The sequence below is a fragment of the Lathyrus oleraceus genome, chromosome 3, assembly GCF_024323335.1.
Source record: "Lathyrus oleraceus cultivar Zhongwan6 chromosome 3, CAAS_Psat_ZW6_1.0, whole genome shotgun sequence".
NCBI lineage: Eukaryota > Viridiplantae > Streptophyta > Magnoliopsida > Fabales > Fabaceae > Lathyrus > Lathyrus oleraceus.
In genome coordinates, this window is record NC_066581.1 from 350,694,523 (window position 1) to 350,713,548 (window position 19,026).

Below are 19,026 nucleotides of genomic sequence, written 5' to 3' on the forward strand. Positions count from 1 at the left end.
ACTCTAAATTAAACAAAAATTAAATCTAAAAATAATTGTGCATGATTATAATGATTTTTACAGAAAATACATAAAATTATTTTTTAATCTTATTTTAATTACCAATTGAAAACTGACATGTGGCTAATTGGATAAAAAAGAACAAAAGAGAGAATGACGGAGAACCATAATTGGGACAAGATGATTTTGAAGTGGACTACATTTAATTTTTAAACATTCTCGAAGGTAGTCTAGAAGATGAAATCGTTTTAATGGTATATACATACACCTGGCGACTACTCGACAAGCATTATAGTAGGATACTATTCCCAATCGGTATTTAGGCATAATAAGATAACTCATATTCACGGATATCGGCTCGATTTCGTTCCGAATCGAAAAAATTTGTTTTGATTGAATTTGAATTTGAGTTTGAGTTTTTCATTATTATAAAATATGGAGACGAACCGAGTAACGGGAATATTAGTACTTACCTCAAATATATTCGGTTAATTTTATTATGTATTTTATTATTTTAATTTTAATAATTTAGAATATTAAATATTTGATTAATATTTTGATATATTATTTAAAATATTTAAAATGTATATATGAAATTTTTTGATATTTTTTAATTTTATTATTTATAATGTAATTTCATTTTTAAAAAATAAATATTTTATTTTAAAAATTAATTTTATAAAATAAATAATGACGAGGGCGGGGCCACTCGAATCCAATCCGAATATGTGTGGGACAAGTTTGACTTTTAATTTTCCATCTCCCATTAAAATTGGGGCAAAAAACTTAAATTATTTTGAAATTTAAATTTAAATTTGGGGATGTAAAAAACTGTTCCCGATCCATCCATTGTCGTGTCTATATGTTTTATATAGTATAACCAACCAAAAAAAATCAAATAATTATGCATACGGCCACATCAATTTTATGCTACCATTGAAAACCATAATTTTGGACTTTAAGGAGTATCCCTTAGTAAACACACTGGAAACCATAATTTATGGTAAATTGAAATAATATAAACCAACATAATAATAACTATGAAAGAATAATAGAAAAAGTAACATATCAGTACTATAATAGTATGTAGATAGTGTGGTTAATTAAATAACATAGAATTAATATAATAAAATAATAGAAAAAGAACATGTCAGTACCATAACAGTAAGAAAAGCATGAATGTGCAATGAAATCGCGGACGATAAGTGCTTCCTCAACGGAAAAGTAATTCTCTGATGCAATTCCGGAGATAACTCACAGTTCTGCTACAATTAACAACACTCTTTTGGATTCTGCTCAATCGGTTTTGGTTCTAGGTACATTTTGATTCTATTCGAGTTTTGGGTTCAGAAGTTAAGATTTCTGTTCAGCATCGGGTTTGGTTCAGAGTTGCGTTTTAGGTTTAGTTTGAAATTGAAATGCTGATTTTTGTGTACATTTCTTATATCTTTACGGGTTGACATAATTACGTTTCGAATTACATGCGATTCGAGATTGATTTTGATGCAAACTTTCATTCGAACACAATAAACAGTAAGCATGCAACTCTAATGATAAATGAGATGAGAATTTGCCGATGAAATTGAAGAAAAATATATAGTTCGTTATTGCACGCAAGGTGTTCGATAAAATGTTTTAACAAATTCATAAGTGGTTACGTAAAATGTGGAAAATAGAGGTGAAATATCTTACCGAAGGAACGGAGGTTTGTCCCGGTTAGTGTTGAGAATCGTCGACGAATTTATCGATGAGAAATTCAGAAAACTTCAAAATAAGCTTATTTAATCCAATTATTTTTCAAGCTCTTGTTGAACATATGACTGTGGATGATAATGATTATTCTTGAATGGAAAGCCTTGGTGAATTATTGTTGAATATTGATGATGCTTGAAACTTTGTTGAATTAAACTTTAGATGATGAATATGTTGATGAATATAGGATAGAAAGGTTGAACCCTTGATGAATGTTGATCCAAACCCTTGAATTCTTGATAGAAATAATGCTGAATTTTGAGAATGATGATGAAAATATTGTATTCTTGATAGACTTACCTATGTATGAGGGAGTACATATGCTATAGGAGTACTCTTGATAGACTTACCTATGTGATTGTGGAACTTAGGTCGGTTCCTATGGAATTACGAGGTAGAATTCCTAGAGTCTTCACCAAACCGGGATACATGTGCATGGCCATTAAAGCACGGGCTATTATAATACACCTTAAGAAAAGGTTGTGTTCGGGTTTGATGTCTAAGATAGAGTTTAAGACAATTATGTCACTCTTGTTGAATCGGAAACCTACTTTCTAAGCAAAGGTTCAAGTCGTAGACACATTTGTTTATGCACAATCTTATAAACGTTTGACGATACTTCTGTAACACTTTTTTAAATTCAAGTGGGAGATTGTTGGAACATTATGTCAATATTCAAATATAGGGATATGAATTTGAAAAAGTTTCTTAAGTCAAGTCTCACATTGTGTGTTAGTTGAAAAAATTTCTTATTCACACATTATTTATATATTTACTTCCTCACTTCATTATATAAGGAAATTCCTTGTTTCATTCCAAAATACACCAAAAACTTATTTTGAGGTTTTCCTTCCTTAGTCTCATAACTCTGTGTCTTTCGAATTGTCGAAGCGCCAATTTCTCCCCATTTTTTTCTACTCGAATTTTCTGAGTATTTTCTTAAATTCTCTTTAGAGAATTATGTTAACTTCTCCTCGTTTGAGTTGAGAATTTATCAAGTCTAATTTTTTGTTTCTCTTTAGATAATTATTCGAAATTCTCTTTGTTTGAGAAATCATTTTGAGTGGTCAAATAACTTATTGAATTCTCTTTGGAGAATTATTGGATTTTCTATTGGTTTGAGAGATTATACGACTGATCATTATACCAAATATTACGAGTGGTATTTATACCATATTCGAATGGTCTTTATATCATCAAAGGATGTATTTCTAGATCGATTATCTACCGTACAAATAATAATCATATAATATAGAGTTGAGCTGTTTTATTATAGAAGCGACGCGGTAGTTCGATTGTTTTGCATAACTTTAGATAATTTTCAAAACTTTCAAACAACAATCATCATGTTTCAATCGTATAAAATACGTGAGTTAATTTAGGTTCATATAAGTAAAACTAGTAACCCTTTTCTGAAAACTTATTATTTAAAATGTTGAACACTTTAATGATATTATTTAATCTCCATATGTAAATATTGGGATCCATTTACGACGATTAATTGAAATTTTGATAGTTTCTTTAGTTGTTGGAGAGTTTGTGTCAAAGCTGACATTTGCATATGCAATATTCATTTTGGGCGGCTGCAAGTTGAGGTATTTTCCATCTTTTATTTCATTTAACAGGTAGCAAAAAATTATTTGCATTAGCACACATTAATTAAGAGGTTAATGAATATGTACTGTAATAGTTTTATATAGTTGTTCAATAAATAAACTATTATTATGTCATGGATATATATATTGGGTTTAATGTTCAGTCATAGATATTTATCAAAGGATGAATACATATAAAATGGGCCATGCTAATGTTCGGGAACATTCTTTAAGGATATCAAATAAAGTAAATATTATTTATAAAATTAATTATTTTAATTTGATATAATTAGTCACTAAATCTTTTTAATTAATTTTATATTTTATTTTAATTTCTTAATTAAAAATGTTACAATCTTTTTTAATTTTATTTTTGTTATTCTATTTTGTCTCCTCTATCAATTTCTGATAAAAAAAACGTTAAATTCTAGTGAGGTAGTGTGATAGGAAGATCATTGATACAAATCTAAATCAGTATACAGAGTTAAAAACGTATACACTCTTTAAACTGCATGAGTTTTGTTTTCGGGAAACCTCACAGTTTAAATAATGTATTCGTTTTGTATTTGTTTTTAACTAAATATATTTATTCAAAAGTGAACCAATGAACTTTTTGTCACGTCGCGTCATTAGAACTTAATATTTTTTTATCAGAAATTGATGGAAATGACAAAATAGAGTAACATAAGTGAAGTTAAGAGAATAAGTTATATCATTTTTAATTAAGTAATTAAAATAAAATATTAAATTAAGTTAAATGATTAAAATATATATTAAGCCTTTTAATTTCTAATACTCTCGATTATTTTTTAAATATTTTTTTTATTTCTTATCCATTCTAAAATAATTAATAATTATTGTTACTTTTTAAATAATAATTATTATTTTTTTAATTTTTTTAATTTTTTAAATAATTTATTTAACTTTTTTTCTCTATAATAAATAATTAAAAATAATTTTGACAACATTAGAGATTTTTTTTTAAATAACCATTTTTTAAAAATAATTTCTAAAATAACCAATATTTCAAAAAAAATCCCGGAACAAACACCTTTCAAAACAGATGCGTCAGATCAACTGACGAATCCATTTAAAACCAAGAGGAGACGCTAGCACCATTGGCGCATGCTTTAAAAGTAATGCATGGAGGCGTCAAGGGTCTGGCGCATGCATGTGCTTGCGCCCATGCTTCTGGCGCATGCACGTGTTCACATGTGTGGCACCTAACTCTTTGGTGCATGCACGTGTTCACATGTGTGGCGCCGAACTCTTTGGCGCATGCATTTTGATACTTCTTTTATAAATAAATCTCCCTTCAACCATATTTTTCACACAACTTTTACCCTACAACCACATTTTCTTTCATTCAACTTCAATCTCTTTCAAGTTTTTGAGTTTTAACCATGTTTGAATACATTCACAAGCGAAATTCCGATTTAATCTTTTCCGTCATCGTGTCTCCTCTAAAGATTCGACTTTGGAATATATATCAGTTTGAACATCTTAATTGGATGTTGAACAGTTGGTTAGATGGAGAAATTGGAGATGGTGAAAGGATTAGAAGAATCCAATGGCTTGTGTCCACGTTCAACCAAAATGGAGAAGTGCGTGAATGGGTGAATATTAAGACTGACAGATACGTTCATAGGATGATGCATTATATGTTCAAAATTGTTTTGATGGTTGTAATCGCTTAGTTATTGTAATGATATTTTAATTATTTTAGTTGTTTGTGTTGTTATTTATGTAATGGTATTTTCTCACAAACTTATAATATGAAATAAATTTTGTTTTTTATATATTGCAACAGAGGTACATGTGAATTTATCTTGTTGTGCTCGTTCCAACACTAGGACAGTTAGTACGATTGTCACCTGGCTGACGATATGAACTACATAATCTAAAAATTTTGTTCGCTGTATCCATTTCGGTTCGAATATGGGTGCTGTTTGGACGACCTTTTTTCTTCCTTCGCATAACTTCGTTGTGCCAGACAATGTCTCATTGATATTCTGGCCAGTAATCCTCTTTTGCCAATACGGAAAAACTAATTTTATAAACATTTGATAGGCTAGTGACCTTGTAAACGTCAGATAATAAGTAGGATGGATCCCTTCGAACCTTCGAACATGCCGCAATTACATGGGAGTAGGGCATACGAAATACTTGGAATTTTTTGCAGTCGCACCAACCTCTATCTAGTTCGAATATGTATTGTCCCATCGACATGCCCTCATTGTGATCCATGGACTCAAGAACACTATATCAACCTTTAGTACGGTCGAACATCGTGACCACGTGTGTGTTTGCTTTGGCAGCTTCGTGTCTAATGAATTTCATTGAAACATCACGGAACAACTGCTCAGATTGCAACACTGAACTCCATTTGGAACGACTAGTCTCAAACAACGCCCCTAGCCTGAAATATGTTGCCTGCACCAAAGCGGTTGTAGGTAGGTTTCGGATGCCTTTGAAGACAGAGTTCATTGATTCCACAAGATTTGTTGTCATGTGGCCCCAATGTTGACCGTTGTCGTATGCCCTAGTCCACTTCTCTAATGGAATATTGTCGATCCATTGTACTGCATCTGCATTTGACAATCTTATTTTTTCGCGGTAGTGTTTGAAAGAAGGTTTTGATAATGCGTAACCTGCGTTGACAACCTTCTTCCGCAACGTTTTGGCTTTGATCTCCCGCATAAAATTCTAAGCAATATGTCTAATACATAAGACATGCGTCGAAGGAGGATACTGCCAGTAATTATCAATGTTATTATATGCAATGATGATTAAAGGGTGTATGTCGAAGATCAAACATAAGTTAGGTTGAGGTGCAACGTGCAATCAGAGATTTCTTAGAAAAAAACTTCATCCCTCAGCAGTCTCCTCTTCAACAAGGGCAAATGCGATTGGAAAAATGTTGTTGTTGCCATATTGTGTCACTGCCATTAGTAACGTTCCTTTGTATTTCCCGTACAACCATGTACCATTAATTTGTATAATAGGTTTACATAAAGAAAAACCTTTTATGCATAGTTGATACGCCTAGAAGAGACGGTGGAATACTCTATATAGCACACGTCCCGTTTAGTATACAGTTTATCTGGAGGCCATATATGGGTCTTGATCATCAGGTTAACCATGATGTTGATGCAGTTTGGACAGCAAAGACACCAATTATCCGATTCACTACTATGGAGATGCACCAGAGTGACCGAGTAAAACTGCAGTTCAGCATGCAGCAACAAATTCCAGAACCTCCGACGTATTTGGGAAATTGTCATCAAAAAAGAGTTGATACCCAATGGGATTATTCCGTCTGGAGATACTTCGCAAAAGAGATGTATCGTCATTAGAGGAATCGACGACAACACATCTTAAACGAACCAGTCATACATGGTGCTAGTCCAACTCAATAATATATGGCATGATTTAGGTCGGTTACAACGCAACAATTTGTGTCTGAGCCACGGTATTTGATTGATCCACGCCAACTAGCTTCGTCATCATACGCCAAACAACAAGTCCCCGTCCAACACCAATGTCAAACCACCCAAACCCAATAACCAACGTCACATTATCACCCTACCACATACACCCAACAACCAAACACACAACTTCACAACTCATTCATGTCACCCACCCAACAACCAAACACTCAACCTCACAATCCGTTCATGCTACCGACTCAACCACAAAACCAAGAATCAAACCCTACCCACCAACAACATACGCATCAACCACAACCGTCTATAGCTCAGATGATTCATATGGGTCACTTCATCATAGCCCCCCCCCCCCCCCCCCCCATCAATGACCACCCAAACATCTATCAAATACCGCTAGAACTTCCGTCGGACCTTAACACCAACCATCATTGGATCAGGTCAACACATAAAGACCCCAAACACCTCAGAAAAATCGTGGAAGACCTCGAAGACAAACTAACGCACCTGGATGTGGAACATGGGGGCGTTTCGATCAGGCCGGTCATTGAATTTTTGTCAATCCCATGTAACTTTTATTATATCATGAATACATTTTTTTATAATATTCTATTTCATTATTTATTAAATAAATAATAAAAAATAAAAAATAAAAAAGAAATATATATATATATATATATATATATATATATATATATTAAGGTGTATGCGTCAGATGAATTGGCGCATACACCAAGGCCCATGCATAAGCCCCATGGTTGTTGGCACCTCCATGCATTGCTTTTAAAGTATGCGTCAGCATCAGTGGCGCCTCCTCTTGATTTTAAATGGATGCGCCAGTTGATCTGGCACATCTGTTTTGAAAGATGGTTATACTTATAATTTTTTGACACATCTATCAAATACTGTTGAAACTTCCGTCAGACCTTCACACCAGCCATCATTGGATCAGGTCAGCATACAAAGACCTCAAATACCTTACAAAAATCGTAGGAGACCTCGAAGACAAACTAACGCATCTGGATGTGGAACAGGGGGTGTTTCGATCGGGTCGGTCATTGAATTTTTGTCAATCTCATGTAACTTTTATTATATCATGAATACATTTTTTTTATAATATTCTATTTCATTATTTATTAAATAAACAATAAAAATTAAAATATATATATATTAAGATGTATGCGTCCGATGAATTGGTGCATACATCAAGACCCATGCATAAGCGCCATGGTTGTTGGCACCTCCATACATTGCTTTTAAAGCATGCGCCAACACTAGTAGCGACTCCTCTTTATTTTAAATGGATGCGGCAGTTGATCTGACACATCTATTTTGAAAGATGGTTATACCGATAATTTTTTTGAAATATTTAATTATTTTAAAAATTAATTTAAAAAATATGATTATTTTAAATAAAAAATTCTTAAAATGACATGAACAAATCTTTTCCTAAACCGTTGCAATATGATGCAACCGTAAATGGCATTGCATATGAAATTAATAGAAGTACAGTAGCGTTGCACTATGATGCACTCTCAATTTTATTATTTTAAGTTTTAAAATATTAATATAAATAAAATATTATATATAACGTAAAATTGTGTGATCCAATTTAAGTTATATTATTGAATAAAAATTAAATGAATTGTTTGATGTGATTTAATAAATTCCACAAAACATTCAAAAATGAGTAGTGTCATTGAAAATACACTAAAAGAATACCTATAAAACATTCATTAGTATTTCTCATATAATAATATTATTACATAAATGAAGTTTTTTTATCACAAATTGAAGTACTTGGTATTCATTCAAACTATACTTATTATGACTTCGGTAATTTGTACTTATAATTATATTATAATTTAAATAAAACTATTAATTATATTATATGAAAAGACATTTTATAGAAATTATGATGAAATATATTAAATCAAGATTACTGTTTAACTTTGAAACATAAAATAAACTAAGTTTATTTATAATAAACTCACATCTTTTCGCTATTTATATATAAATAGATATTAAACTCATCTAAATTAATGTTAGACTTAATTACAATTTTTATTTAAAATTCAAATAATTTTAATCTTCCTTTCACTTTTACACTAAAAATTATTTATTTCAACTAATTGGTTTCATAATAATGTGTTTCAAATTAGTTATAAAAATATAATTTTGAATAACTTAAAATTACTAAAGAAAATAACTAAATTTTAAAATATAAATTAAGTTCAAATAATTTTTTATCCCTTGCAAAATGCAATACTGTACAAAAAGTTTTAAAGAAACTTTAACCAATTGAAAAGTTGACATTTTCCTAATATTTTATGAGTAAAACTTTAATGTCATACATATTTAATATTATATTGTACAAAACTATTATTTTAAAAATGAAATAAATTTTATTCATCTTATATTTAAACAATTTAGATTTCCACTTTAAACACTTTAATATAATTTTATATGATATTTGTTTGACTTTATATTAAATAACAATTATCATTATCAATCTTTTTTCATGTAAAGTATTGAAAATGAAATAAAATTTTAAAAAATTACATTCAGAATGATGGTTAATTGGTGGAGGTGGTATTTCTTAAAATATTTTATCTTAAAATTATATAAATATTAATTATAAATTATTAACGTTGAAATTAAATAATGTTAATAATAATTTCTATTAACGTATTTTATTTAGATTTTTTTAACAGTTTTTAAAATATTAAATATGGACATACCTTCGAAAATGAATTAAATGAACAAAATTAATATATATATATATATATATATATATATATATATATATATATATATATATATATATATATATATATATATATATATATATATATATATATATATATATATATATATATATATATATATATATATATATATATATATATATATATGACAAACTCAATCTTAAAGTATTTACCGACAATTGCTTTAAATATTTGCTGACAATTGCGCTTACAAAAATAACCTAAGATGTTCAAATAAATAACAATCGAGATCCTATGAAGTATGGTTCAAGTTTTTTAACATCAGATATTATAAATTATATCTATCGATATAGAAGATGAATTCAAGTCATTAATCTAATTTTCTTAAGTTAATAAAACAAAAAGTAATACATAATTGTTGTATTATCGAATATATTTTCGTATGTACTAAAGAATGCATAAATAATCATCACAATTAACATTAGTCATTAATTAATGTACTAAAAGTAAATAATTATGTATATAAATATGCATAATATTTTGAATTTTCTTATATTTTTCACTTTTTAAATAAAATATTTTATAAATCTACATATTTATTAAATATTATTGGAGACAACGTATATAAATAATTTATCTTTAAATATTTATTATGTTTTAAAACAATTCTCATACAATTAAATATTTTCACATTATTGATAAATGAAATTAATTTCTAATATGTTCGAATTGCCTCTCACCGATTAATAATAAAATAGTTAATTTAAAAAATAAATATTTTTGTTTTTCTTAAATTAACTAATTCAGAGTCAATTTCAAAAATCAACTTGAGAGTTTTAAAACTTATTCAATAAACCCATATTGAGTTTAATAATGCATATCAAATATAAATAATGACGATCAAAGTCAAGTAAAAATGGTTTTTAGATGCACATAAATTTATAAATCAACAATGGTTGAAACAAAAATAACAGTAAAACTTTCAAAATTATTTATAAAAATATAAATAAAAAAGACTTTATAAATAATAATAAATTTATTTAAATTTGACATAATGTCAACTTTATGATTACACTTTCTTAACTAACATATCTCGTAAAAGGTACGAAATATATATTTATTACGCTGCAATTGTATCCATCGCATGCACAAGCACCTACAAAATACAAACAACTTAATATACATTTATTTGTTTAAAAAAAACTAAAGAAAAAATATAAGAGAAATAAAATAAACAAATAACCTTGATTATGCAAAGAATCTTCTCAATGTTTTTCTCAGCATTTGGATTTTTTACAAGCTGCCACGCACGCGTTAAAATCCTCAACTAGACGCTTTCCAGCACACACTAAGTTACACTTCATTGTACACCAAGGTTCATCAACCTTGTTTAACTTAAAATCTTCAGATTGAGCATTACATTCAGCTTGTATGATAACTAACATTATCACCAAGGTCATCACAACACATTTTTGAATTTGACTAAAGGCCATTATTCTTCTCAAACTCAACTCAAATTCAAAACTTTGTAATGTTTCAAACTTTTCACAATGTTCAATCAACAAAAGGTTTTCATTAGACCCTTATTTATAGGTCACATGAATTTTGAAATTACATTTTTTTAAAAACTTTGAATATTTAATAAATAACATTTAATACACTTTATTAGAAATATATAAAAATTATTTTTTTTTAAGACTAAAAAGTATATTATAAAAATAAATCGAGTATATCAGGTTAAATTACATGATAAATATGAAGAATTGCATAACCCAGGTGAAGTATGATAAGGTGGAGCATTATGATGCTGAATTGTGTTGGTGCAAAGGTAGAATGAAAGATGAATATTCTATTCAGAGAATGACGGCTACAAACATGATAAAAGTTACAATGACTGCTACCCTATTTATAAGCTAAAACTAGGGTTACTAGAATAGGATAAAATACTAAAATACCCTCTAACAAACTTAGGGGCTAAGAAAATAGTAATAAATATGAATTACTTCTAATACCATCCCTTAATTCATATTCCATCAAAACTTGTAACACCAATTCCATCCCTTAATCTGAGGAATTGATCAGTCTTGATAGCTTTCGTCAGAACATCTGCCAATTGCTTCTGAGTGCTGCAGTGTACAACTTCTAACACTCCCCTCTGAACTTGATGTCTCAGAAAATGATACTTGGTCTCAATGTGCTTGCTTCTCCCATGCAACACTGGGTTTCTGGCAAGATTGATTGCAGACTTGTTGTCAATCATCAGCTTCAGAGGTTTGTTTACTTTAATCTTCAGATCCTGCAATAGATTCAGAATCCACACAGCTTGGCATGCAGTAACAGCACCTGCAATGTATTCAGCTTCACAAGTTGACAACGCCACAACAGGTTGCTTCTTGGAACACCAAGAAATGGGACCTCCCAGAAATTTGAATAAGTACCCAGACGTACTTCTTCTGTCAACTCTGTCTCCACACCAATCAGAATCTGAATAACTCAGAAGTTCTAACTCATCCTTTCTTCCAGAAGGAAATAATACTCCATACTTCAGAGTTCCCTTGATATACCTCAGAATCCTGACTGCAGCTTGGTAATGGGACCACTTAGGTTTACTCATGAACCTACTAACCATCCCAACTAAATAGCAAATATCAGGTCTGGTATTGCACAAATACCTCAGAGAACCAACCAACTGTTTGAAGGTTGTAGCGTCCACATCCTTTCCATCAGAGTCAGAATCCAGTTTCTGATTTGTATCAGAAGGTGTGACAGCAATCTTACAATTCTCCAGTTCAAATCTCTTCAGAAGTTCTAATTCATACTTGAGCTGATGCAAAATAATACCTTTCTCAGAGTATCTGAATTCCATCCCTAGAAAGTATGTCATTTTGCCTAGATCAGTCATTTCGAATTCATTCATCAGAACTTTCTTGAACTTGGCTATCTCCTGTTCAGAACTTCCAGTCAGCAGTATATCATCAACATATAAACATACCAGAGTCATATTTCCTTCAGAAGTATGCTGAACATAGACACCGTACTCCATCTCACATTTCTGAAAGCCTTGCCTCTTGAAAAATGAATCAATCTTCAGATTCCAAGCTCTGGGCGCTTGTTTCAATCCATACAGAGCTTTGTATAATCTGTACACCATCCCTTCCTGATTCTTTTTCACAAATCCAAGAGGTTGTGACACGTAAACTTCTTCTTCTAATGGACCGTTCAGAAATGCAGATTTTACATCTAAATGCATCAGAGGCCAATTCCTGTTAGCAGCTATTGCAATCACCATTCTGATTGTTTCATGTCTTGCTACAGGTGCAAACACTTCAGAGTAATCCAGCCCAGGTTTCTGTAGAAATCCTCTGGCTACCAATCTTGCTTTATGTTTGCCAATTGAACCATCTGGCTTTAACTTCTGCTTGAAAACCCATCTGACGCTGATGGCTTTCTTGTCTTTTGGAAGTTCTGTCAGCTTCCAAGTCTTGTTTCTCTCTATAGCATCAAGTTCTTCTTTCATGGCCTTCAGCCAGAGCTTCTGCTTAAGAGCCTCTTCTGTACTTATGGGTTCAGAGTCTACTAACATGGCACACTGAATAACTTCTCCTTCAGAGTCTACTTCAGTGTCTTGCAGCATGTCAAATTCTGCATATCTTCTGGGGATGTTTCTGATTCTTTGTGGTCTCTGAACTTGTTCAGAGTCTTGAGCTTCAGAGTTTCTAGCTTCAGATGGTTGACTTCCTCCAGAGCTTTGACCATCTTCAGGGGCTGGCATATTTCCAGAGTCTGAATTGCCGCCAGAATCTAGATTACCATCAGAGTCTGGGTCATCAGAGTCTGAATCATCAGAGTCACCTTCATCTTCAGAGTCTTCTCCAGAGTCAGAATCACTATCAGAATCAGAATCAATGTCTTCAGAAATTCTTAACTCTGACCTTTCTTCAGAGGTTCTAACATCAGAATCAGATTGAGACTTATCCCAATTCCAAACTTCTGATTCCTTCACAATCACATCTCTACTGAATTCAATTTTATTGGTTTCTGGACAATAGAGCTTGTATGCACCTGTACTGTGGTACCCTATCAGAATCATCACTTTGCTTCTATCATCCAGCTTCTGTCTTCTGGCTTCTGGAACATGTTTATAGCAAACAGAACCAAACACCTTCAGATGACTAACACTTTGCTTATCTCCAGTCCACTTCTGTATTGGAACTATTTCCTTCAACTTCTTCGTAGGACATCGGTTGAGTACATACGTTGCAGTAGCAACAGCTTCTCCCCAGAGCTTCTGAGGAAGCTTCTTCTCCTTTAGCATGCTTCTCACCATATCAAGCAAAGTGCGGTTTCTTCTTTCAGCAAGACCATTGTGTTGAGGGGTATAAGGAGCAGTAACCTCATGCTCAATTCCATTCTCCTCACAGAACTTCTGGAACTCTTTGGAGTTATACTCACCTCCACCGTCAGTTCTAAGAATCTTCAACTTCTGACCACTCTGATTCTCAGCCTTCATTCTGAACTTCTTGAATTCATCAAACACCTCGTGTTTAAACTTAATAAGGGATACCCATGTCATTCTTGTGAATTCATCAACAAATAACACAAAGTATTTATTCCCTCCAATCGATGCTACTGGAAATGGACCACACACATCAGAATGTACAACTCCCAAGGCATGTTTTGCTCTTGGAGCAGTTTCTGACGCAAATGGCAATCGTGGTTGTTTTCCTTCCATGCAAACTTTGCATGACTTTTCAGGCTTCTTAATTGCAGGAATTCCATGTACCAACTTCTTTGAATTCAGATGTTTTAAGCTTCTGAAATTCAAATGACCAAATCTTCTGTGCCACAGCTCACTCTCCTTCTCAGCACTTGTTGCACTAAGACATTCTGAGTCTGCAGTTCTGACATTCACCTTGAATGTTCTATTCCTTCCCTGTTCTGACTCCATAATCAACTTCTGATTGCAGTCATACAGCTTCAGAAGATTGTCCTTCATGGTAACTGAAAAACCTTTCTCAATTAATTGTCCCACACTCATCAGATTGCTTCTGATGCCAGGTACATACCACACGTTCTGAATCAATGCTGTTTTCCCATTGTTCAGAATCACTTTGACGTTTCCCATACCTTCTGCATTAAGATATTTGTCATCAGCACATCTGATCTTTGTCCTCTTTTCAGAGTCAAAGTCAACCAGCCATTTCTTGTTTCCAGTAAGATGATTTGAACAGCCAGTGTCCATATACCACCAGTCTATCAGATCCAAATCATCAGATTCAGAGGCCATCAATAGCACAGATTCGTCATCAGAACTTCTGGCTATATTTGCTTCTTCTGATTTTCTCTCCTTGTTTGACCAACAATCTCTAGCAAAATGACCGAACTTCTTACAGCAGTAACATTGGATTTTCTTCTTGTCATACTTCTCTTTTCCCTTCTGAGCATTCTTTTGTCTATCAGAGGTTGAGCTTTCTGACTTCTGACCACCATCAAATCTTCTCCTGGCTTCTGACTGCTTCTGATACCTCCTATCAGAAGTTGCTTTCAGAGCCTGCTGCTCTACTTCCCTTTCAGAAGTTCTCTCAGTTAAACGCAACTCTTGCGCTTCTAGACTGCTCTGCAGCTCTTCAATTCTCATGGTGCTCAGATCTTTGGAATGTTCTATTGCTACCACAATCTAATCAAATTGACAGGTAAGGGATCTCAATACCTTCTCCATGATTGTTTCTTCAGAAAGAGTTTCTCCACACGCTTTCATCTCATTAGTGATCAGAATCACTCTGGAGATGTATTCAGAAACTTTCTCATTATTCTTCATGTTGAGATTCTCATATTGCTTTCTCAAGGACTGAAGCTTCACCTTCTTCACTGATGCGTCACCCCCATAACATCTAACCAGTGTGTCCCACGCAGCCTTTGCTGTCGTTGAATCTGCAATCTTCTCAAACACATTTACATCAACACATTGATGAATGAAGAACAATGCTTTCTGATCCTTCTTCCTTACTTCCTTCTGCGCGTTTTTCTGTTCATCCGTCGCATCTGCTGCTACCGGAACATAACCATCAGTGACAAGATCTAGAACATCTTGAGCACCGAACAGTACACGCATTTGGATCATCCAACGATTCCAGTTTTTACCGTCAAATACTGGAAGTTTGGTGTTCATGTTGCCGTTCCCGTTCATCTTTCTACCTTGCACAGTACACTCAGATTTCTCACACAGTGTTTCCCAACCCACAGAATTAAAAATTCTGATCAGATTTTGTTCAAGATTCAACACGAATCTAAGAATCAAAATCAAACACACAAGACCTCACGTTCACTCGTGTTTCCCGTGTTTCCCAATGAATCCGAACCGGAGCTCTAGATACCAATTGTTGGTGCAAAGGTAGAATGAAAGATGAATATTCTATTCAGAGAATGACGGCTACAAACATGATAAAAGTTACAATGATTGCTACCCTATTTATAAGCTAAAACTAGGGTTACTAGAATAGGATAAAATACTAAAATACCCTCTAACAAACTTAGGGGCTAAGAAAATAGTAATAAATATAAATTACTTCTAATAAATTGCATAACCTAGGTGAAGTCGAAGAAGGTGCAAAAGTTGTTGTTGAAGCTGAGGAGACTGATAATGTCTACCTGTAATACCCTAAATTCCCCCGCCCCCGCGCATAAATTTAAAATATTTATCAGAGTAAAATAATTCAACATACAATTTAGCATGCTACATTCATGCAACTTATAATGGCCCTCACTTAATAAATAATATTGAATAATTTAAGTCTCACACACACCAATTATCCCACTGCATTTAAAATATTCAATTGTTTGTTTTTTTATTTAAAAAATATTTAATTAATTAATAAATAAAATAAATACTTTAAATCAAAATAAAAAAATTCAGATTTTCTTTTCATATTCCTACTAAATCACTTTGACTCTTTTCAAATATAAACAAATCATTTTTCATATTCCTCTTTCTCTCATTTCAATTTCTCTTACCGTAAAGTGCATCTCTGTTATTGGTTTATTCTCTATTGTTGTTCTTTTAAAATGTAAATTTTTTAATTTTAATCTTTATAAATTTATAATTTATTTTTATTATTGTAATAAGAATAAAAGTATATTATTACCTTATTGAACTTGAGATTGTGTTAATGATAGGAAATTTAATTTTAGAGTTTTGTTGTGTTTATTTAAAATTGTTATATTTGTATCAATTTTATAGTATTAGTATGAACTTTTTGAATATGATTTTAATTGTGATTTTTTTGTTATTTTTAGTAATAAGTAATGGAAAAATATTTTAAAAATAAAAATCATAAGAGCAATCATCAACTTCTAATCCTCAAACACATAATGTATACTTTTTTTTTTGATGTTGAAAATGAGAAAACCATTCAACATTTTCAGAACATGAAAAATCGTAGAGAACAATTATAATGTATATTTATATTTTTAAAAATGAAATGTTATATTTATATTGACCCCACTACTCAATTTCTTTGGCTCCGTCCCTGGCTACACTACAACATACAATCAACCTGCTCAATCGAAAAGACATGTAACACTTGACAGTTATAAAAATAGTAGTAATAACTACATGTCTGAATGTTAACTTTTATTAAATAGCAACGAAACAACAATAACAAACAATTAACTCGCATCCAACCTCAATATAACATGTCATTATAAGAAATGTTAAAATATAACGAAAGATACAACGTTCCAAATTCCCTGATGTTACACATCAAAGCATATGTCGACACTAAAATAAAATGGAAGACTTCATCTTCCACTCACATCTGAGCTCCTATTGCGGATTATCTGCACGTTACCCACGCGGAGGCAACATTCAAACAGAAGGGGTGAGATATCATAATTATATAAAGGAAAGCATGATAATAAGTAAGCATCAGATTATCACATGCACATCACTCATTCCATAACACAATTCAACATAATCCACACAACAGCTACCCACACATAATAGCAACATCATAACTATCCATACGGAACAACAACACAACAACTATCCAAACATGATAACAACCATCTAACATAACAACCATCCGACATAATAACAACATAATCAACCATCCAACACAATAACAAATGCAACCAATGTACAATGCAATGAGACTCAACAACTCGACTCCATGCATGTGGTACCAATACGTGAACACTCAGATTCACCGCTTCGATCCTTACCTCCTAGGATCAACGCCACCAGTTCATTACCATCACCTTCAATAATGACTCACTGACTCCATCACCTCCAAAATCAGCTATCGGCCCAATTCACACAATGGGATTTGAGGCTCACCAACAACAGACCATTTGTCCAACAATATGAATGCATGCAACATATTATACATGCAACAAAAACATCATGCACAATGATTCACCACCATAGTCAATATACATCGCCTATACTATCCATCATGCTTCAAACACATGTTATACATCTCAACAACATCGACATACAACATAACAAGCAACAACAATGCATTTAAGGTTATGTCACACCACCATATAAATATTACAATGCATTTCAACACCATTGCATAGAAAAATATTCATTTTCATGTACTAGCACCAATTCTAAATTAAAGTACACGCTCTCAGCTTTCCGGCGCTTCGAACGGAACTTGAATCAGACACTCGAAACAAAAGTTATGAATTTTTAAAAAAATTACGAAAATGGTCTCAGTGTAACCGGTTACTCCATTTATGGTAACCAATTACACTGTTGCAGAAGCACTTTTCTGCAACTTTTTTAAAACCAAAATCACTTAAAATTCATCCCAAAATCCCATTTTTCCTACAAATCCTTTATACCATATTTTAACACGAAAAAAACACTTTTCCAAAGTTCAAAACCGGAACCTATTTACATCGAAAACTTTCATAACTCAGTTCCGACTCTGATCCGAAACAATATCAATCACACAACGTTGACATCATACAATCCAACCAAATTTTATAATTTCAACAACAACAATTGCAACAATTCATCATTCCAACAACAGTCACAATATCATCAGACCACACACACACAAATCAATAAGTAATTAATCAATTCAATAATTACCAATTATCACAATGATCATGAATATAGAGAATAAGAGCATAAAACCTACATGATATAATCTACCCACCATCATAATGTTAACCCTTAGATAATCAGAACCTCACCCTTATCTTAGAGTTCATAGCAATTGATTCTTTGACCTTCAACAATGGTGAATTCTCCTATTGAACCCTAGCCCCTTCTTCCCCCTTACTCAGTTTCTTTTATTTTCTCCCAATTGTTACGTGTTCTCTGTTTCTATCTCACTATCCTCTTTTCTATTTTTATTATAATTCTTATTATTATTATTATTACTAATCTTATTAAATAGAATAATAACAAATAATAATACCTCTAATTATTTTATTAACTTATTACTATTATCACTAATTTCCACCTATTAAATAATAATAATAATAATA

The 19,026-nt window shown here is 31.9% G+C and overlaps 1 long non-coding RNA gene across 1 annotated transcript; it reads right to left on the reverse strand.

The window, feature by feature from the left end:
* Positions 1–10,539: 10,539 nt before the first annotated feature.
* LOC127129240 (uncharacterized) lies at positions 10,540–11,075 on the reverse strand. The gene is made up of 2 exons (XR_007806236.1): positions 10,766–11,075; positions 10,540–10,678 (listed from the first exon to the last, which is right to left on the reverse strand). It is a non-coding gene; the product is annotated as an uncharacterized LOC127129240 (long non-coding RNA).
* Between the last annotated feature and the right edge of the window lie 7,951 nt (positions 11,076–19,026).